This window comes from Aquila chrysaetos, chromosome 6 (assembly GCF_900496995.4).
Source record: "Aquila chrysaetos chrysaetos chromosome 6, bAquChr1.4, whole genome shotgun sequence".
NCBI classification, from domain to species: domain Eukaryota; kingdom Metazoa; phylum Chordata; class Aves; order Accipitriformes; family Accipitridae; genus Aquila; species Aquila chrysaetos.
In genome coordinates, this window is record NC_044009.1 from 27,140,856 (window position 1) to 27,162,182 (window position 21,327).

The 21,327-nt window shown below is 40.3% G+C and overlaps 1 protein-coding gene across 5 annotated transcripts in view; it reads left to right on the forward strand.

Moving 5' to 3' along the window:
- Positions 1-2,352: 2,352 nt before the first annotated feature.
- The window catches only part of ZNF385B (zinc finger protein 385B), a 175,978-nt gene continuing 157,003 nt past the window's right edge, over positions 2,353-21,327 (forward strand). For 2 of the 5 annotated variants that reach the window (XM_030017510.1, XM_030017509.1), the window contains exon 1: positions 2,353-2,501. The gene's annotated coding sequence lies outside the window, so the exon portion shown is untranslated. Of the gene's footprint in view, positions 2,502-3,129; positions 3,240-16,200; positions 16,326-21,284; positions 21,306-21,327 lie in introns of those variants that run through there. The other 3 variants (XM_030017512.1, XM_030017511.1, XM_030017513.1) reach the window with 3 other exon arrangements.

Sequence of the window (21,327 nt, forward strand, 5' to 3'; positions counted from 1 at the left end):
TAAAATTTTCCATCTCTCCCACCTATACCATCTTCTAGAGCACAGCATTTGATAGGGAGCTGGAGTCAAGAATGGTGGGTTGCACAGTGGAAGACTTAACTGAAATGTTTTATTAAGATGTTTACAATTATGGGTTAAATGTTGCTGTTTCTGATGAGAACAGTTCTTTCAAAGACAGATCCAAGGTATACTTTCACATAAAGTGTTCAAAACCATATACAATTATCTCTCCGCCATTACATCTCTCTGTAGGAGGTTGATGGTTAGCATTCACTGAAATATCTTCTTTTTTTTTTGTAAAAAGTAATTCATGAGCCTACTGAACATAAATGTATTTGTTCTGAAGAATATTATAGTATTCACAGGGGTTCTTAAACATTTTCATCTTAACAGCTAATAGAGTACATGGTCATTGTAGACCACCTTTCAATTTGAGATTGAATAACATCTCTATGGCAACTACAACAGCTGCTTAAATAGAAAAATAATATTGTGTGAACATAATATTCTTAGTTCTTTACAATAGGACTTAACGGTTAGATATGAAGAGAAAATCACTGATTTTTTTTTCCAGTCCTGATAGGTATTTTGAGATTTCTGAATGTATTTTGGAGACTCTTGTTCTAGATTACAGTGAGTTTGTCTTGAAAAGGGCTAAAAGATAGACAAAAGGTAATGAAATACGAACATGTTGGATATTGCTAATGTGTGATCATACATGGATGTTCTTTTTCAAGATAATCAATATGGTGTCTGATTGACCCCAAATCCTGCCAGCCTGGGTCTCTTTTTGTGAGCGGAATTACTGAAGGGGTTGTGTATACTCACAATTCCTCTACCGTTGGTCCAGTGTTCCCAGTTTCAGTAGTGGATTCTTCCTACTGTGTCATCTGTTCTGCCACTACAGATTCAGACAAACTCAGAATTTCTGGGAAAAAAGAAGTGTGTCCTGTTTTCAGCTTCTCTTTCTCTCTGTAGGAGACATCATCAAAACTTTCAAAAACACTTAGTCATGCTTTAGAGTTCAGGTTTCTTCCGAGCAAGAAGTCTGTGGTAGGTGAAGCACCAGAGAAGGGCTATATTCATGTTTTCATGGGATGATTAATTCAAACTCTGAAATTTTCCCATCCTGAATTATAAAAGAACTTATTGAACATAAAACTGTAAACAAGGTATGATGCAATTCTTAATGGTATTAAGTAGTACTGCTCTTCTCCAAAAGCTGAAATTAAAATACAGCAAGAAGGTTTTCTTCAATGATGTTAAATGTTCTTGTTTTCCTTTCTGCACAGGAACAGCAAATTAAGTACCGTAGGATTTCCCCCTTTTGCATCATGTTCTACAGGAGGGGGATATTCGAATGATAAGAGCTGATGCTATAAAAATGTTTATACGTAAGTGTGCCTTGATTTTAATGTTTCTGTCATTTGTAGTATTATTTTTCTATTAAGTAAGTAAGTACACTTACAAAACCTGATGTTTTCTAGTGTAATGATTGTATTTAAGATACGGGTTTGTACAGTTTACAGAAGAGAACTCACTAGTAGTGCTTATTGTTTTGCGCCACTCACAGGTGGGCTGGCAAAGCCAAAGGTGTGGGAGTCCTACTAGCAGTTTGTTTAAATTTGGGAAACGAAGAGTAAACCCCTGACGACCAGAAACTGAAGGGGAGCAAGAAAAGCAGAAGGCGCGGCGCTTCAGCTGGGTTTTGGTTGTTTTTTGGTTCTTTTTTTCGGAAAGCTGTTGCTTCTGGGACATGGCTGTGCCGCTTCTGGCACGAGAAGTCCCAGAGGAATCGGAAAATCCTGAGGTAACCGCGATCGGCCGCCTCTGGCTTTGCCCAGCGAAAATAAACAGGCTGTGTCGGGGAAGGCTCCTTTCCCCCTCGCCGGGAGGCTCGCGGCCCCCCTCCCTGCGCGGCGGGGCCGGGGTGGCGGCCGTGCCTCCCCCTCGCCCCGGGCCGGCCCCTCAGCGGCGGGGCCGGGGTGGCGGCAGCACCCCGGCGACGGAGCGGGCGACCCCCCCGGGGGCAGCGCTCGCAACTCCGGGCGGTTCGAGCCCTCAGCGCGGCCACCCGAGCGCTGCGCCCGAACTCCCGGGCGGCGGCGGGGAGCGAGCCGGGGCCGCCCGCGGGGAGCCCGGCCCTCAGCCCGCTCGCCGCAGCCGGGGAAGAGACGCGGCCGCAGGTGCCAACGGCCTGCCCGCCCCCGGCGCGAGCGCGCGGGCTCCGCCCCCGCGGGCGACCCCCCGGCCCGCGCGGGCCCCACCTGAGCCCGCTGAGGCGGGGCGGCGGCGGCGGCGGCGGCGGGGAGGAGAGGAGAGGAAAGGAGAGGAGAGGAGAGGAGAGGAGGGCCGCCGGGGCCGGGCGGACGCATGCGCCGGTCCGGCGGCAGCGGGCGAGCCGCCGGGGTCCGGCGGAGTTGGGACGCGCTCGCCTCGGTCCGGCCGGAGCGGGGCCGCCGCGCCCGCCGCCCCTCCTTTGCCTCTCGCCGGCAGCTGAGGTAAGGGGCGGGCGGTGCCCCGGGGCTCGGCAGGTGCCGGCGGGGGACCTTGCTCAATGTCACGGCGCGGCGGAGGGCGAGGGGGAGTCGGGGCGCCGGGGATGCCCAACCCGGCCACGGGGCGCGGCCAGAGCCGCAGCCCCCGGTGAAGCTCGCTCGCTCCGCGCCGCCGGGCAAACTTTGCCGGGGTGAGCGGCGGGGAGCGTGAGCCGCAGGTGGCGGGCGGAGCCGCAGGTATAGCGGGCGGCGGCGCGGGTTTCCCTGGGGTCTCCGCCTGCCCGGGCGGAGGGGGTTTATCGGCATCTCTCGCAGCTACGTTTGTTGCCAGAAAAGAAGGCGCGCCTCTAAATAGGTCAGGGTCTTCAGCAGTGCTCGAGATTTGCGTAACAGTTTTTCTTACCTCGGAGAGGTACGAGGCTTCTTTTCCTGGGCTTCAAGGCTAGACGGAGCTCTGGTTTCCTTGCATACTGAATGACTTTAAAAAAAAAAAAAATTGTTGCATGAGCATAGCTCGGCTGTCTTGTTTTATAAATCACGATGACTTTGGGAAAGGTAAATTTCTTCAGCAAAGGAGGAATTAACCTACATGAAGGAGTCATCCTTGATGAGCTAATTACCCATGATAAGTGTGAGTGCTTGGCTTCACAAGCTTCTTCATCACAAGCCTGTGGACGGTGGTGGCATGCTTAAAATGTTGAAGTCCCGGTGACGCTATGTTTCAAAGCATGTGAAAGAGAGGTAGGTGCAAGGTTGCGTTTTCTGTGGGTACAGACAGGAAGTTTCCTTGTTTCAGAGGAACTGTCAGAATATTCACGCATACGTGAATGCTCATGTTTGTTTTCTATTGATTTTTGACTCCTGAACAAACTAGGGAACTCTCTTCATGGGTTTTAAATCTTCTGGGCACTAGGTCTTCATTTTTTAAGCTTGAATGGAAAAGTTAGACAAGCGTGGCACTGTGAGTGCTCAAAAGTTTAAATAAATCTTCAAAGGGAACATTTAACTGCAGCTAACTACTACTTACAGGAGGAGGGAGATGATAGTTTTATTTCCCATTCTCTTTGCTGCTACTTCAGTGATGTCTTTCGCAAAGAATAAAAATGAGGTGCAAAACAAATCCTCTATTACTGTCAAGAACCTACAAGCTTTCTTGTACGGATGAAATGTAATATGAAACGGTAGTGTAAAAACCTTAAGTTGATGGGGATGTGTCTGTGTGATTGCAATAGATGTAGGTGAAGCACTGCGACTGCAGGTCCAGAATGAGAGGTAGTGGTAGGACACTGATGAGCCGCCCAGGCTGGTGAGTGCAGGGAGGACGTGCTTTTTGAAGCTTCTGCCTCTCACAGCAGCATTGTGCTCACCAGTGGATGCAGCCGCCCACTGCTCTGTTACTTCAGTTCTGAAAAGGGGAAAAAGGGTGTCTCTTTGCACAGTCCAGAGCTGATGCTAGATGGGTTTGAATGGGTTATGCTGCTTCCCCTTTTCCAAATAAGTAATCTTGCTACTCCTTCTAACTCACCAGGTCAGTAGACTGCTTAGAGGGAGGGACGATGTTTTTCTTCTTGCTTCTTTTTGGTTGCTAAGGTGTTCCTCCACGGCTGCAAACTTTTTCTGGTGTTTGGTCTCACCAGATGGGTTTTCTGTACCTCACACGTCTTCCAGGGAGTGGGAATTGATGTGACTGTGTGAAACCTGAAGGCAGAAGAGAAATTGGGAGTTCTGAAATTGGTTACATTACTAACTTTTTTCTGTTGTTTGGTTAAATAATCCATAAGGTAGTGAGAAATTAGGAAGGAAACAATTCTTTTACATGGTATCTTCACTAAGTTACCGAGTTCCTGTTCCCCCCCCCCCCCCCCCCCCCCCCGATGAATAATATAATGGATGCTTGGTTAAACTTAGAAGTATTAACAAAAACTAGCTGGTATCAAGAGATTGTGCTATCTTGCCTCTTTCTGCACTAGCCAGAGCTGTCCATCGCCCCCATGCTCTGTCTGCACTGTGTGCTCTCTCACCACGGCTGAATGTACTCAAACCAGCATCAATCTCTCTTAACCACCTGTTCTCAACTGTCTGCATCTTTTTTTTTTTTTTTTTCCTCTCCCCCCCCCTTTTGGATTTCTTCAGCTAAGTTTTAATTGAGAGGATATCTTCCTACTTGAGTACAGTTGCTTAGGGTTAAGGTGGTATAAAAGCAGGAAAAAAGCCTTGTGGAAGATAATCTTTTGAGGGAGTGTAGGCTTGTTAGTTAATTAGCTCTGCAAGTCCTAGGATTTCAAACAGCAATGACGATTGCTGCATAAAACATAACAGATGCTTAACCGTCATTGCAGTCTTTGCTCTTCAGGTTATCACAAGGGACTGTGGTTTGAGAATATTTGCTCTAAGAGTTTGAGAATTTTTGAAATGAGGCATTAGTGTTATTTTAAAAATGGACATATGGTACAGCTGTGGTAGTCTCAGATCCTGAAACATTCGTCAGGCTGTCCTGGGATATAACAGAGTATGGAACTGGAGTGCAAGGTTCTCTCTAGTATACTGAAATATGCTGCAAAGCTTAAGTCATCTGTAGTTAACGGGAAGAAAAGATGACTTTGCAGTCTCAAAAGCTTGCTTTCTGAAATTCTGCTATCACTTCGTTAAATGCTTTAAAACCATTGAAATTCCTTGAATGTCAACTTGTAGCAGATACATATTTTAGTCCTGTAACTTTTGTATTTTATTCAGAAAATTGTAGTACTTAATGTATGTCACCCATCAAGATACAAGCGTGAACATCTTCTCCGATGTGAACCTGTATTGCCTCTGATGTGGCGAAGGTAGAGGCAGATGTTAAATGCCATAACATCCCAGTTAACAAAGGGAAAATTTACCCAAATCCATAGACTGCACTTGCATCTTTTATCCTCAAGCTGATGAATGCACAGAGAGTTGAAGAAATTACAGGAACTTCGCTCTCCTGGGTGACCGTAGTATCCCTCTAGCTGCATAGGTTGATATATTTTCACCAGATGCTCTGCTTGCCTAACTTTACAGATACAGTTCAAATCTTGGTCGAAGGACTATTTTCTATTGTTATTTTGCCCACAAGTGCAAAATGTACAGGTTCTTTTCAAAGGTAAAATTTCTCTTTTTACTGCACCTTCACAGAGCATGCATAATCTTACTACAGGAAGTTTATGATTTTCATTATTTAACGAATGACAATGTTTTTAAAACAAAACATCTAAAATATTTTGAAAACTTGTGTCCTAAGGATTTAACAAAATGTTTTTCATAAAACTAATCTGTTTTGTGATTTTACATAATGTACAGAGAAAACTGGGGACTTACAACAAAAATCATATCTGCACAGTGCAGTCATTTGACATCATTCTATGTTGTTGGAGAAAGTGCTGCAAAACAGTAGCTAGTATTCTAATACAGTTACATTCAGTGGAAGCATATATTATTAAGTAAGCATTGCTTAATTTATGGCATCAATAGTATGTTGGTAAAAATAACAAAGTACTTGGTAATTTGTTTTGGTATAATGTGGCTTTTAGTGACAGGAGGTCAGGGTCTTGCTCTGCCAAAAAGAAAGCCTTTTTTTCTTATGCCCTGCAATACATCACACTTCATGAAGTTGAGCTAATATTTCCAAGAGTGATGAATCATGCCCATTAACTTTTGCAATTTTACTGTGTTTCCTTTCTAGATGAGTGTTCTCATGAGATCGTCTGCAATAATTCTTTTGAATTTCTCAAATGTAAAGCTTAGAATCTTAACGTGTACGTTGTACATTTTGCATGCAACTGTGATTTTTCTTATGCATTCGCTAAAGCTGACATTGGTTTCTATAAACATATTAATTGACATGTTAAAAATTCATTAGCGAACCTGAGCTGCCTAAGGCTTGTAAAAATAGAAGCCTTGTAAACCAATCTAACTGTATCAGTGCAGACCCAGTCCTTTGCTTATCAATATTGGTACCTTACCAATTTGCTGCTATTGAACTGCCAGAGGAATCTTGTAATGACAGGTGGTGCTAATACACGTCTAGGCACGTTAGAACTGTGCTGTTTACATTATTGATGATTATTTGGATATGAGCAAGTTAGGCTGTTATGAAAACACTGCTAATGCTTCATTCCTCAGTGAAATTATCCAGTAACACTTTGTTTATTGACAGTAAATTTTTTGGTGTTAAACATTTATAATAAGGAATTTAAGGGTGGGTTTAGCTACACATAAGTACAAGTAGAAGCTTTAGACACCTAAAGTCCTTTTCACCTCACTTTATATACCTAAATGCTTTTCAATTACATAGCCTTCTCTGTTTAAGTGTTTCATAGGTTTTAAAATGTTTTGAGTCTGCCTTGAATGCAGACACTGCATAAATAGGTTTCAGTTTACAAATAGGTGAAATGCACTTTCTTCTGTGGCAGAATGCAGGATCTGCATAACTATGCATCTTGGTTCACAATTTTCTAGACCTCTTCCTGGTGATTTTGCTGTGTGACAGAATGATAGGTTGTGGTATTGGTAAAATGCTGTGATTCTGGAATAGGCTGGACAGCGTTTCATTACTCTTGGCTTTCTGTCGGCAAACTGTTTGGTCCAGACGTGCTAGTGCTGAAAGTATGGAGGACTTGGGGCACACCTGCAACTAAGTCATTCTGCATGTGAAGTAGGGTAATCTTGTCTCCTACAGCCCACTGAATCATACTGAGAGATGTCTCACAAAATCTCCTCTTGCAAACAAAGCTCAAAGCCAGTCCACCCTGTGATAATATGATGACATTCACCCCATTACTTGCATCTGTGCGGCAGGGAAGGCAATCCTTATAAGACTAAGGTAAGTCTTGTGTGTAAAGAAAGACTATGTAACTGCTTACTACAGGCACTGAAGAACAATTCTGTACCTGACTGAAATGATAGGGTTAAGGTCAGGAGAGCAAAGTAAAATTAACTGAGGTGAAGCTTGAATTATATTGTGATGTTAAAACATACTACCTCTTTTTTTTTTTTTTTTTTTTTTTATGTGCCATGGTATTTTTATGGTTTGTGAGGCTTCTGGTGCATCATGGCAGCCAAAATACTGCCATTCTACCACCAGTGTCTTCTCATGCTGAGTGGTTCATAATCGATTTGCTTAATGGTGGCCAGTGTAGTGATTCCCAGCAGAGGATGCCACCTACTGAATCTTCAACACTACACAGCATTACTAAACTGGTAAGATCTAACTAGTTTATAGCATAAAACTCATGTTTATATATTGTTCTCTCTGTATATAGCTGTGTAGGTACCAGAAAGTTAAATATGTGGTAGGAGATTTTGTTTAACCGTTCATGCTGTTGAGTTTTAATTTGACACTTCTCAGTACATCCCATTTAAATAGAGTAGACTATCAGGTCTCCTTAGTCCTATTAGAATTTGATAGAATTTCAAAGATTAATTAGTTTAAGGATCAGTGATGTGACAGGCAATGTTAGTACAAAATGGGAAGAGGGGGGGAAAAAAAAAAGTATAATGTGATTTTTATGTAACCTGGTTTACACTTTACAGTGTTTATTTGTATCTATCATAATTTTGAGCTTTAAAAACGCACTTGTTTTCCTATGCCAGGAAAAAAAAAATTGAGCATAGAGACTCATTATCAGGATGTATCCCAGAGAAGATGAGTTTGGGTAAGATATTAAGTAAACACTCTCAAAGTTCTTACTCTGCCCTGTGCAGCAAGACTTTCAAAGAAGGTATAGGAACCTCCTAATGGGATTTTATAATGGAAATGCTAATACAAGCTAGCAGAGGAGTACCTAGTCTTTATCTTTTCATGACTGCATATGAAAAAAACCAATAAAATTGCATAATTTTTCTTCTGTTAGCCACCTGCTAATAATTGGATGGTGAATCTTTGACTTGGAATTGCAAATGCATATAAATGCCTAGATGCACTTCATCTTTCTTTTAAAATGATATTATTTAATACATGTTACTGATTAAGAAAACCCCTTATAAATTAGCATAAAAGCTTTGTGGAAAAAGATTCTGCCTTTGTCCGTTTTTGCAGTCTGTTATCTGCAATGCAGGTGCAGTCTATGCCAAACAGCTGCGTATTTGGTAGATTGTGGGGCCTGTGCATAGTCAGTACCATGTCTGATGCTTAACTTGGTCCCTTGTTAATCAGAGAAAAAAGAATAGCCATATTATAGCTATCAAACAGCATTAAGACAACTTAAAAGTTGCAAAGTTAACTATCTGAAAATTAAGAAATGCCAGAAAGTGTTGTCTATAAAACCTTAACTGAGCCTGTGGGTATGTATAATCACAAGTCATTTTTGGTTTTTTTTCTGTGGGACTCTGTGGTGGGTTGACCCTGGCTGGGTGCCAGGTGCCCACCAAAGCCGCTCTATCACTCCCCCTTCTTAGCTGGACAGGGGGGAGAAAATATAACAAAAGGCTCGTGGGTCAAGATAAGGACAGTTTAATAAAATGAAAGCAAAGGTCGCGCGCGAAAGCAAAGAAAAAACAAATGATATTATTCTCTACTTCCCATCAGCAGGCGATGTCTGGCCACTTCCTGGGAAGCAGGGCTTCGGTACGCGTGGTGGTTGCTCGGGAAGACAAAAAATGCCTTCCCTTCCGCCTCCCTTTACTTAGCTTTTATATCTGGGCTGACGTCATATGGTATGGAATATCTGTTTGGTTAGTTTAGGTCAGCTGTCCTGGTTATGTCCCCTCCCAAGATCTTGCCCTGCCCCAGCCTGCCATTGAGGGAGGGGGCAAAAATGTTGGGGAGACAGCCTTGATGCTGTGCCAGTGCTGCTCAGCAGTAGCCAAAACACTGGTGTGTTATCAACACCTCTCTAGCTACTAATGCAGAGCACAGTTCTATGAGGGCTGCTATGGGGACTATTAACTCCATCTCAGCCAGACCCAATACAGACTCTCACCAGGCCTTGTGCACAGGATAGGTAATGCTTGCTTACTGACAAATGACTCTTCCTGGATCTCTTGGTGCGTGGCTTGTCACTTGAACATTATTCTGAGAATGTGGGCTTTTCACTGGTGCTCAGCCTATAGTAGCTGTGTGCTTCACAAACAGTAAAAAAAAAAAAAAAAAAAAATCTTTGCAACACTTCTATGACATAAATGAATGGCCGCCTTCTGGCATGGGGGGGGGAGCTTCAGCACAGAGAGAGGTCTTCAGCAATGTTAGATGCTCAGTTTGAGTCGTGGGGACTGGTACGTCAACACTTGGAATGATGTAGCGCGTGTTCACAGCAGAGCTTCTGTTGCCTTGAATGGCAGCATAAGCATTCAGCACTTCTATAAACTAGAGCTTGCAGTTATCAAGTTGGGCTCCCAGAAAAGGCGTGTGCAATTAGTGATTGTGGAAGGACTGATTTAAGCAACTTGCCTAGCATTACTAGCAGCTTTGTGGTAGAGCCCAGGCTACAGATAGATTCTGCACTGCAGCACTCAAGTGCCTTAACCTTGAGAGAATCTTTTTCTCTTGCAGTCTCCTGCTTTTTTTCCAACTTCTCCAGCAAATGAGGTAGTTTTTTTTCAGGAGGTAGCTGTTCTTACGACTTAGGTTAATTGTCTTGATTCATCTCCAGCCTGTGAAGAGAGGGAATACATGATCTTGTAATTTAAAGAGCCTAGCTTTTTTTTTTTTTTTTTTAAAAAAAAAAAAGCTAACTGTACAATCCATAAATTCTGTCCTAAGAAATCATGGTAAATCTTGAATTTTTCATCAGTGCTTTTCAGATGTTTAGATCCAGAGCCCGGCTTCTGGAGCTTATGGAATGATTGAAGAAATGAACTTAGTACTGCTATGTGGATCAGCATTACAGGCTTGACGTGCTTTGTCTGAGTTTCAGTGGTATTTGCTCAGATATCATCAGATCCCTGTCTAGAGTACTTCAGCACATTCTTCTAGACAGGTGATGTCAGAAGCAGCAGAACCTTATTATAGACAGTTTGGGGCAGCCAAAATAGAGTTATGACCCATAGGTAGTATGAAAAATATGAAGTACTCTAACATATAGGTAGGGACGTTTGGTGCTATTGCCTTATTCTGTATAGTATTAAACTGCTCAAAATTCATATATGTTGTCTGCAAATGTATAAAATAAATTTTGAAGATGGAAATCACTCTTGTGTTAGAAGTGTCTGAGACTGCTGTAGCTTCACTGATCTAGGTTTGAATAAGACTAAATCCACTGTACTTGGGACCCCTTGTCTACTGCAGGCAGGTGACAGATGCTCTGGAGCAAGTGGTGTTCCTGAAAGGCTAGACAAGAGCTGCCTACACAGGCATATTCTTTCTCTTTCAAACAGGTTTGAGAAAACATTTCAAGTCAAATTCTGCTTTCCTCAGCATGTAGGTTAGTCTCACCAACTCAAGAATGCTACAAAAATAGCTTAAGAAACCACACAATGGAGCTTTACAAACTTCAGCAAGTATCAAAGAAAGTTGCACTGATGATCAGTAAGAACAAATGTTGACAGAACTAATGTAAAAATTTGATGATATTGTCAACTTCGTAATTTGGTTATATTGTCAACTATGTTGCAATGCCGTATGTTAACTCTGTAACTTTGATGAGTCTCAGTTGTCCCCTTCATAATTACAATTTATCATGTAACTCAAACAGGATGGGGAGGAGAAAGTGAGAGGTGGACAAAATAGGAATGCTGTAATGCTTGTTTTTAACTCTTTCAGTGAATTTGCATTAGCCAATATTTCTGCATGTAACTTGGTGGTGGTTTGTTGTTGGAGTTTAAAAGAGCTGGAAAAAACTCTGCCCTTGAAGGAACCCCGTGGACCTCTATTATGTGTTATTTGTTGCTCTCAGAAGCTTTTCACCTTGCTTTCTTAATTATAAATTAGAATATTGATTAAGTATCTGTATCATAGTTTTATAAGAAAGGATTTGAATTTTCTTCTCCATCTGTAAATTGGACATCTAAATCTTGAGCAAGGATAGGAAAACTTCCTTCTTGTTCAGAGGAACAGATTTATAATAATCTGATTTGGTGAATGTTTTAAAAAAAAAAAAAAAAAAAAAAAAAAGCACATGCTGGCGTTAAACCCCAGATGACATGACACAGAAGGGCTGCAAAGAGTGTGGCCAACAGGAGTGTGTGGGGTTTGTAATCTCCACATGCAGCACCACGGCCACTTCCTGCGTGATGTGCTGTACGCAGTTGCTCAGAGGGTTATTTTAACATGTGGTTGTGATAACTATGGGAACTGTCATGGGGAGTTAGGAGTCAACAGCATGTTTCATGCTGAGCGTGGGGGTCTTGGCAGATTTGCTTTTGTACACTACTACCGTATAAATGTGTTTGTAATATTAACATGAAGTTTTGTGTGGAGTGGCTTTTGTTTTTACAGAGCTGGAGATCGCGTTTTGTGTGACACTGCATCAAAATTTTGAATGTTCCTGATTATGTATTTTTGACTATATATATTTTTTTGAATCTGTTCCTGTCATTTATTGTTATGTTGCTACTGTCATGCTCCTTCTTCCATCCTATGAGAACCCTCAAATCCCTTCCACATTAATGACTTGTTGCAAAAACCAGATATATTTTAAAATTACTTATAAGGTTGAAGTAGCTGGCTTTGGGCCACAGAAGTATTTTATGTTGTTTAAAAGGATCATTTCAGCTTGCATTTCTGAATGGGCTAGTTTTCAAAAACAGGCATTAGTGGTTTTTTAAGCATTGTCAGAATCTCTCTAGAATGCATGTTACTAGGATTTGTATTTTATGTTTTTCCAAAAAGCCACAGGCAGAACTTAATGCACTGATCAGAGCACTGCCAAATGCTTCTTAGAGTTAGTAGGATAGCATGAAGATGGAAAACTTCCTCAAGTTTGCTTGGGATCCTTCAGGTTTGAAGGTCGCAGGAGAGTGAGCTGTGGCTTTGTGGGCTGACTGCAGGCAGCCCTGCCTGGCTGCTGCTCCTCCTCCTCCTCCCTGCCGCTCCTGATCATCCTCCACACCTGCCTCTTTGTTGTCCCCTCAGGCAGCTTAATGCCTTGGTCTTTGGCCTTTCCTTCAGTAGTTGTATTTCTTGGCTTTTCTAATTTCTTGACCCCTGCACTGGCTTGGTGAGCTTAGTATTTGACCTAGTTGTGCATCTGATCCACGTACCCCTTCCTGATTGTAGCCTAGCTCTACAAATTGCAAGAGTGGCCAGCGACTTGCTGGGATACTTGGGATACCCAAATAAAATGAGAATCTTCAGATGGATGCTGCCCATTTTTAATAAAAATGTTTTTGAGCCCCTTTTCCTATCAGTCAAGCCTGAAATATAAATATTTTTTAAAAATTTCACATACTTTTTTTTCCCTGAGTAGAATAAAAGAAGAATGCTCTTTATACACAGGTTTGACAACTAAGCCTTAAAAATACACTCAGAGTGGAAAAACATTTGTTCTTCCTTGTTTTAAGGTATTTGGTGGTATTTGGAAACTGAAGTGAACAAAATGGGGTATAAGACTGCCATATAAGCACTTGACTATTCCTTGCAGTTACACGTCATTGAGACTGAATAAGTATACTTTAAAATGTATATAGTTAATAATTACTCTGAGATTAATTCTCTTGCATTTGATGAATTGCTTTAGTAGCTACAATTATTAGGTCACTAAAAAGAAGGTGAAGAAGGAATAAAAATAAAACAAATATCCATACCTCTATAAAAGTCCTTTAGAGAAAGAGCTCTTGGAGTTAGAGGATCATCCTTATGCTGTATTTTTATATGGCCTTGGATTAACAGGTTTCTCACCTCCTAATGGATGCTCTAGGTCACAGTAATATTATGCATACTTGAAAGCCCTCTTGGGTTGTGAGATTTACATGTATTTTTCAGTTAACACATCTGCATCAGATTTACCTCTAACCCTTCAAAGAAGATCTTTTACCACATAATAGCATCGACTGAGAAATCAGGTATCAGGAAATAGATTGTTTTTTCTCAAGTGAGCCATACCTTATTGGCAAAGGAATCCTGTAAATAGCCTGAAGTGCTCACACTTAAGTTTAACTGCTAGATTCAGATGCATTTGATTAATGCTTTGCCTTAGTGCATGTAGAGATTTCTTGGGTTGTGAATTTCTGTCTTCAGAAGCATAAGAGTTTGCTCTAATTGGAAAAAAATTTACCAAATTCAAAGACTGTATACAAGGCTGCATTGCAACACGTGTGCAACGCAGAGTTAAGTCTGTTATTAAAAAAAGAAGAAAGGCTAACTCAGGGTTTCATGGGGCTTCCATGCTAGGAAATTAAATATTGATGTCTTTCAGATAGTAATGCCCACCTCTTCAAGGAAAATACCTATCTGCTTGAAATGTCTTTTAATATTTGGAAATATTTTATATAAAATATGGCCAATTTTAGAGCTTTCTGATATGCAACAATGCAAAATTATATGCTTAGCTGACCCTTTAATTAGCTCTCATTCTGTCTCTCATGATTTATAGCTCCATGACTCCTATGTAAAAATGATACATGATTTAATGAAGCGGAAAGCTAGAATGGGTTCACACCTCTAGTTGTTTAATGGTTTTCCCCAGCTAGGTGACTGGTGTGCTGAAGGAGAAGAGAGCAGCCGTAAGCATCTTCTCATTTATTATGGCAAGGGTGTAAGAGTCTGTGTTCCTGTGACTTATGGTTGTTTTCTTCCTTGTCACATATACAATTCATTGGAGTGAGGAGAGAATGTGTCTCTTCTGTAAAGCATAAAAATAGCAGGTAAGAATAGAAATGCAGATGTAATCTTTCTTGCTCAAACTTAGTTTAATGCAGCTGTTTCATGTGTTCAGAATCTAGCTCTAACTTTTTCTTGATAGTAGAGAAATAGTATTCCAGTGTGATTTCATTCCAGTAACAGGGTGGAAAACCCTTAGCAGGCCAACTGTTTTTGTTAGCTAAGGAGTTTTGGGGTGGGTTTTTTCAAATGGCTACTTTGACTACTTAAGTACCTTTTGAAGAAAGAGGTAATTGCTGTATTACTTACAGCTGAAGTTTCTCTAGTTATGTTTCTGTTAGTTTCAGAGTACTTGTCTTTACAACATCTTTGATATGGTTGTTCTGATATTCTTAACTACAATACTGTAAACTCAAATTAGTTAATTCTACATTCTTAATAGTTTAAGTGGTCTAAGTGTGTCTTCTGGAGTGGGTAGGGGAAAAAATTCAGGGATATCACAGAAATGAACTGACTTCAGCCTTGTTTAGGTCTCCAGAAATCATTTGGTTTCTATTTGGGGCAGCTGCTTTCTATTTATGCAGCTGCAGTAATCGCTGGGGGGAGCCATCTGAAATACAGGAGTGGAATGAGAGGTCCTTTTTATTTTGCTTTGCAGCTGCATAGTTTAAGTTCAAGAATTATCACCTTCTGCCAAGAGTGCAGTAACATTACAGGTATACCTGTTTCTAGCATCTGTGTGGGACACAAACACACACATATTTAATTCTGAATCTGTTGTGATCTATAGGCATTTCCTACATATTCCAGGAAGTGGCCATTCCTTATTTAGTCTGTAGTCCTATCTCTGCAGAGCCACAAAGGCTAGAGTCTTTGCTGGCTCACATCTGAGAGTTGTGGTCTGTCCTGAGAGATCTGTAGGTCCATCCTTTTTCTCCCGACCCCCCGCCCCCTTTTTTTCCCCTCTTGTGACATTTGGACTTGATGCTATTAATCTTCGAAGAACTGTGTGGTACCTTTGCAGTTTGTATGATACCACCGTATACATGAACTACTGTGTTTGTAAGTGAAGACTGTTACCTACTCCCATGATGGGAGATATGTTTCTGACTTATATTTTGGGGTTCACAGAGGGTAATGTTTTGCTATTGCCAGGTGTTGATTCATTAAGTATTCAAGAATTTGTAGAATTTACAAGTTCTTCCTTCAGATTTCTGTCACTTTCTCATATTCATAAATATTTGTTCAGTGTTTGTGGACTTTACAATCTGTTCTGGAACCAGCACTCTTTGGGACAGCTGGTGCAGGAATTTTTAGGTATCTGGGGAAAAAAATAACAACACTCCCCCTCTTCCAAGTGTCCTCCAAGCACTGGTAGTGGGTCTAATTGTGCAAGTGGGCTATGTGGGTCATTGTCGTATTTGTATCTTCAACTTCTGGGCATTGGACTCTCGTCATTTTTTTAAATGTCAGTAGAAGAGAAACTGTGACTTGCCATTTTACAACTGCAGTTTGTGCTTACTCCATGATTGCAGTTAACAGAAATACAGTATTCAAGGAGCTATGCAACCTTCTGAGGTTGTGGCAGAGCTTGAGAAATTAGTGAAAAGCAAAGGTTACTGCTTTTTGGAAGGTAGATCTGTCCTCTTAAACTCTGTATTTGGTGATGTGTTAGCTTGTAATTCCAGAATTGAATTATAGAAGGTTTCTCAGCACTTCTGAGATTGTTGCAACTTCTGGGAAATCTTAAACAAGCTGTAATTTCTGCTAGACCTTTCAAGGAGGCTCTTTTGCAATATGTAATAGGGATCTTGCTCAAAGTACAAGGAACATCAAAAGAGCCGTTTCCAGATTAGAGTAAGGAGTATACGTGCCATTCACTGAATAATCCTGGAAGTACTTACTACCAGAATGGCAAATTTCATAGTGCAATCCCCCTCATGCCCTGTGTGCTGCCATATAACATGATCTGCCTCACTCCTCTCAAATCTGGATGGAGGCTGTTTAAAGGTTTATGTGTCAGGCTTGTGTCTCAGTTGTAGAACAGAATTTTGGCAATGGTGGTGGTTCCTGATTCTCTACGCGTGTGCTAGCTTGCTCATCGCTACGAGGTAGGCTGAGGTCACCTACTGAGAGCGGCTCTGCATGTGAATGAGGATACCATGAGAAAATGGACTTTCTCTTTCTAGTTTAGGTCATCAATTAGGAAAGAGTTTAGCTAATATGAAATATAAGCACCTGTGCTGAGGTACTGTAAGTAAAGATGTTTAGATTTGTGTAAATTAATAGTTACAGATGCTATTAAAATCATCCAGCATCTTAATTTTTCTTTGGGAATGTTTTATCCAATTATGAGTAGGTTCATCCTGGGTTAACCTGGGATATGATCAGTTATATTTGACAAGGTGATATGTTTTGTAGGGAGTTGGAATTTTAATTACACATTTTTCTAGGTAAGAAATAGATATGTTGGTGAATATGTGAATATAGTAGGGTAAAACTGATAATATCTTTATGTATGAAGGTGTTTGCATACTTGCTGTCACCATGAGGTTACTACTGAACTATTAATATGTTCTTGTTTCCAACTCCAGCATTTTTTGAGGTATGGATACATTGATGGACCTGGCTCCAATCATGCAAATATATTTGCATTTGTGGGTCCCTCCTTTTCTAGGGAGATTGTTGCATGCTCACTGATCCACCTGTGCAGAAGCGTTTGTGAGATCAGAACCTAAGCGTATTACTGTTAAATGTAATTAGATGTTAGATTTGCACTGCAGTGCCGTTTCTTCCAAGTGTCACCCAAGATTAACTGAAGAACAGGAATGATTGAGGACACTTTAACTGCTGAATCCTAGGAAAACTGTTCTGAACAGGCGGACTTTTTAAATCGAGAACTGGGGACTGTGGGCCATTACCATGTGTAACTCCTTGCTGAACAAGGAGTTTTAAAATGTTCCTCCTGGCTTAGTGTACTTTTAAAGAATATTTTTTCCTGTGAAATAATTTGATCAAAAAGTAGTATCTAAGTATTAGTATATTGATTATTTGCTGCTAATTTTGTATATCTGAGTGGTGGCATTTGCTGATAAATCTTTCCTCTTTGTCCATATAAGAAATTTGAAATGAGTATCTGAAAGGCGGGGTCATTATGATCAAATCAAATATTTCTGAACTTGAATGAAATATTCTATTAAAACGGCAAACTGTGGATGCCGTACTGCCACTGTTTAGGCTTGCTATGTTTTAGAAACCTTGGGATTAGTGTTTATCTGTCCCATAAAGGACACAAATCATTTAGATTAGAAGTAATCTGATTGTATTGAAGTACAAATTATAGCACAAAGGCCATTCAAGTGGGTTAAGTGACCAGGGTTGGTAAACACCATATGACTGCTGATTGGTCGATGAAAGAGTATTAACTGAAAGATAATGATGGATTTTAATCCAAATCTCTAAAGGGCAACAGCTGTAGTTCCCAAATGACTTCATTCTCCGACAGAGTTTTAGGACACCAATTTATTTGTTCCCAACTATTTCTCTTGCGCAAGAATTAATTTGAAATATAATTCATTATTCCTATATAGAATATAGCTATTCCATGCAGCTTTCTTTGATTAGATTTCTATTCTACTTTCAGTAAATGAGTTCACTATGATTTTTACACACATTGGAAAAACTGCAGTGTTTTTCTTTCAGTGTTCTGCAATATGGTAGGGTAAATTGTTAGTGTGATTTGGTTTAGGAAAATCAGCTGATGTTCTTCCTTGTTCATGTCTTTTATCCACAGAGTATGAAGTCTAGTTAAGTATTTAAAAAAAAAGGGGGGGGGGGGGGGCAGGCAAACTGAATAATTGGTATTCCATATGAACTTGTTTCCAGAATGCTTACTGATGTTAATCCCTAAGAATAGCAAGTAAATGCTTATCACTGATAATAAATTACATTAATTTGTGTAGTGTGCTTTATTTCAGAGGGTCTGTATGTATTTTAAAAATGGGAATTGCCTCACATAACAATGAATTTATGATATCCTGAGAGTGAGAAGTGGCAGCTGTTTAGCAGTACAATGTAACAATGTTTAGGATGTGAAATGAAAAATTTAGGCAGGCTGTATTTATTAATGACCTCAGTGTTGGGGCTATACTACTATTTTTTTTTTTGTGGTTGTTGCAATAAGAACTTTGCAAAGTTCCAGGTTCTCTCTTAAATTTCCTCCCTAAAATTTGTGCTTACCCTGAAATATGCATGGTCATTAAAGGAATCAGATGAATTGACTGCAAAAAGAAAGTAATTTAACTTTGTGGTTCCCTGGTCCATCTGTTTGGTTTGGGAAGATCAACAAGAGAACAGATGAAGTAGTCCTAAATTATTGTTTACAGTCCAAGCAGTCAGACACAGGAAAAAGAGTTAAGGTCCTTTAAAATGATACTGTTTTATCTATCTTCATATCTAGAAAACATGCATGATTAAACCATTCCTCTATTGTTATTCAGGATTTATTCAGATAATCTAGATAAGATATGCCCTCAGGGCAGGAGCAGGCATTAGATCAGCCTGTGTACTGTACCTGTAGATTGTTTTGAGAGCAAAAATGGAGTCATTAGTACCTTAGTCATGTTTTGTCCTTTTGATGTAGCTGCACCTAATGCTATACCAAGTGTAAGTAGGTATGGATCTTGTCCTTTGGATTTACAGTATAATTCAAAATGAAGTTAGGAAAACTTTACGTGGGACAGAAGTTATTGGTGAATACCTTTGCAGAACTGGGAGGACATTGTTCAGTGCATATTGAAAGGAGACCTTGAATGCAGCTATGTTAGAGCAGTCTGAAATGCCTTCAGGAAATCATGACAAAAAACTTGTGACCTACCTCTACTTGGTTTTGGAGCCTGTGAATTCTCTTATTTTAATTTTTTTTTTTTTAATAAATGTAATAGATACTGCTTAGTTATTGAAATGGAAGAATTTTCTCACCGAGAAGCTGGATAAAACAGACTTCCAATAAATGGTAACTATACTGCAGGTCCTATCTTGAGAGTTAAAGCTATTTGAGTATTGGCTTGTGCATTTGGGTAACAGGATATCTGTTTTACTGCCACTTCATGGCAAGGGTAAAGCAAGAGAATCTGACTAGGTGCCCATATATGGTTTATATATGTGTGTGTATATGCTTGGCCCAGCAGTAGCAATGGAATATAATGGTGACGCGTGTCATGCTTGCTCAAGGTGTTGTGCAAGAACTTTGGTCTGCCCAAAGTTAGGCAAGGATAGGAGATAGGATAGAGTAACCTGTTAAATTTTGTTTCTTGTGTTGACAGACTAAACATGTCTTACAGCTTTTGACATTTTGAATGTGGTTAATCCATAGGGGATTAGCTGTGTTAATTTTTGGTCATTGGAGTTTTATGAAGCTGGGCAAACCCAAAGGTGGACATGAGATTGCTCCGCTTTTTTGTATGCTCCAGTTACCTCTGGGAATTTTTGCAGTGTGAGAAATGTAAGGCTGGGCCACAAGTATGCAATGAGAAACTCAATGAAATGAAAATGGTGACTGTCCCATGACTTTCTCTTGAGAACTTGTCATGTTCCAATGTGAACTTTGAATATCTTTAGAGGTCAAAAGCTCCAGGTTGATCAATACCAGGATACTGTTGTACTGTGGCTGAAGGTTCTTCTATAGCATCTGTAGTTGCACTCAGTTACAGAGTTAGCCGTTAAGATGCTTCTTTCTCCCTATTGCCTATTTTTTGCTTTCTTTTGGGTTTTTTGTTTAATTTTTAGAAGAGATTTTTCATATATTAAAGGAGGAGCGTGAGGATTAGGATACAGCCCCACTTCCTGACAAATATTTGTTGATCATGTCTAGCACAGCTACAACTGCCACCTGAGCCATGCCCCAGTTCAAAATGTGAGCAGGATTGAGGACACTTTTGCAGTTCAGCCTAGTTCATGAACGGTCTCTGAATTAAAGACCTTGTTGTTTAAAAGCATTTGGAAACCAAAGCTGTTACCTCACTTAACTTCTCAATGTCAGTTTTGATTCCTGCTCCAAATTTGGGGAAAAGTCTTTAAATGTTAAACAAAAAACCCTTTGAATGTTGTTTCTGTAAAATTTAGAGTTCTTAAGTTTCCAATTTTTCAGTTTGTGATGCTTGTTTGACAGTGCTAAAACAGGTGCTCATGATGCTATTTAATGACTATGCAATTTCTGAAAATAACGTTTTGACTACATTGATTATTTTCTAGAGAAGACTTTGGCTGCAAAACAGGATTTTCCAAGGGGAAGTAGAAAATGTAATTGGAAAATTTGCAGCCATATGTATTTGGAGATTTTTTTCTGAAAACTAAGTCCTTAATATTCATTCCTTTACGAGGATGTCTCGTGGGGTCTCTGAGCTCTAGCTGTTTTCACATGTGGTTTCCAGTGGCAGATGATGGTGTTTCTGCTGACAGTTGAACTGGGCTTTCTTTGTTCATATCTTAGCTAAGGACTGATAAATACTTAAAAACAATAAAGTGGCATTTAATTGACCATTTGGGTTACTGATTGAATTGGCCATTTAGCATAAGCTGAATGAATTACAATATCTGAGAACTCTCACTGATACTTGCCAGTTAATTGCTATACCTAATGAAACATAATTAAACAAATAAAAAAAAGATTTGTATATTGTTTATAAGTATTTTGTTAAATGAACTAGTGATGCCTAACCTTCCTGCTTTTTAGGGATAAGGAAGTATTAACGTTGCAATTGCAAAACTGATGAGGCCCCATCTGGAGTTCAGGGAACCGATTTGATTACTGCTAGTGATAAGTTCAGACTGAGACGGGTGCAGAGAAATGTTCTGGTCAGGGAAAAGGAAATCCTGTTTTTTTTATGGGGAGACTTCATTAGTCTTGGAAAATAAAGGCTAAGGGAAGGGGGAGGTTGTGGGAACATGGGGGAAGTGGAGACACCTGCCTTCTGATGCATTTATGGACTGAACAGGCCAGGGAAAGAGAAACTTGAAACCAACACCTAGCGTTGGCCTGGAACAAAAGTGGCTGGAGATCACCCTGGAAAACCTCATATGGCCAAATACAGGTCTCGTTGTCAGAGCTTTGTC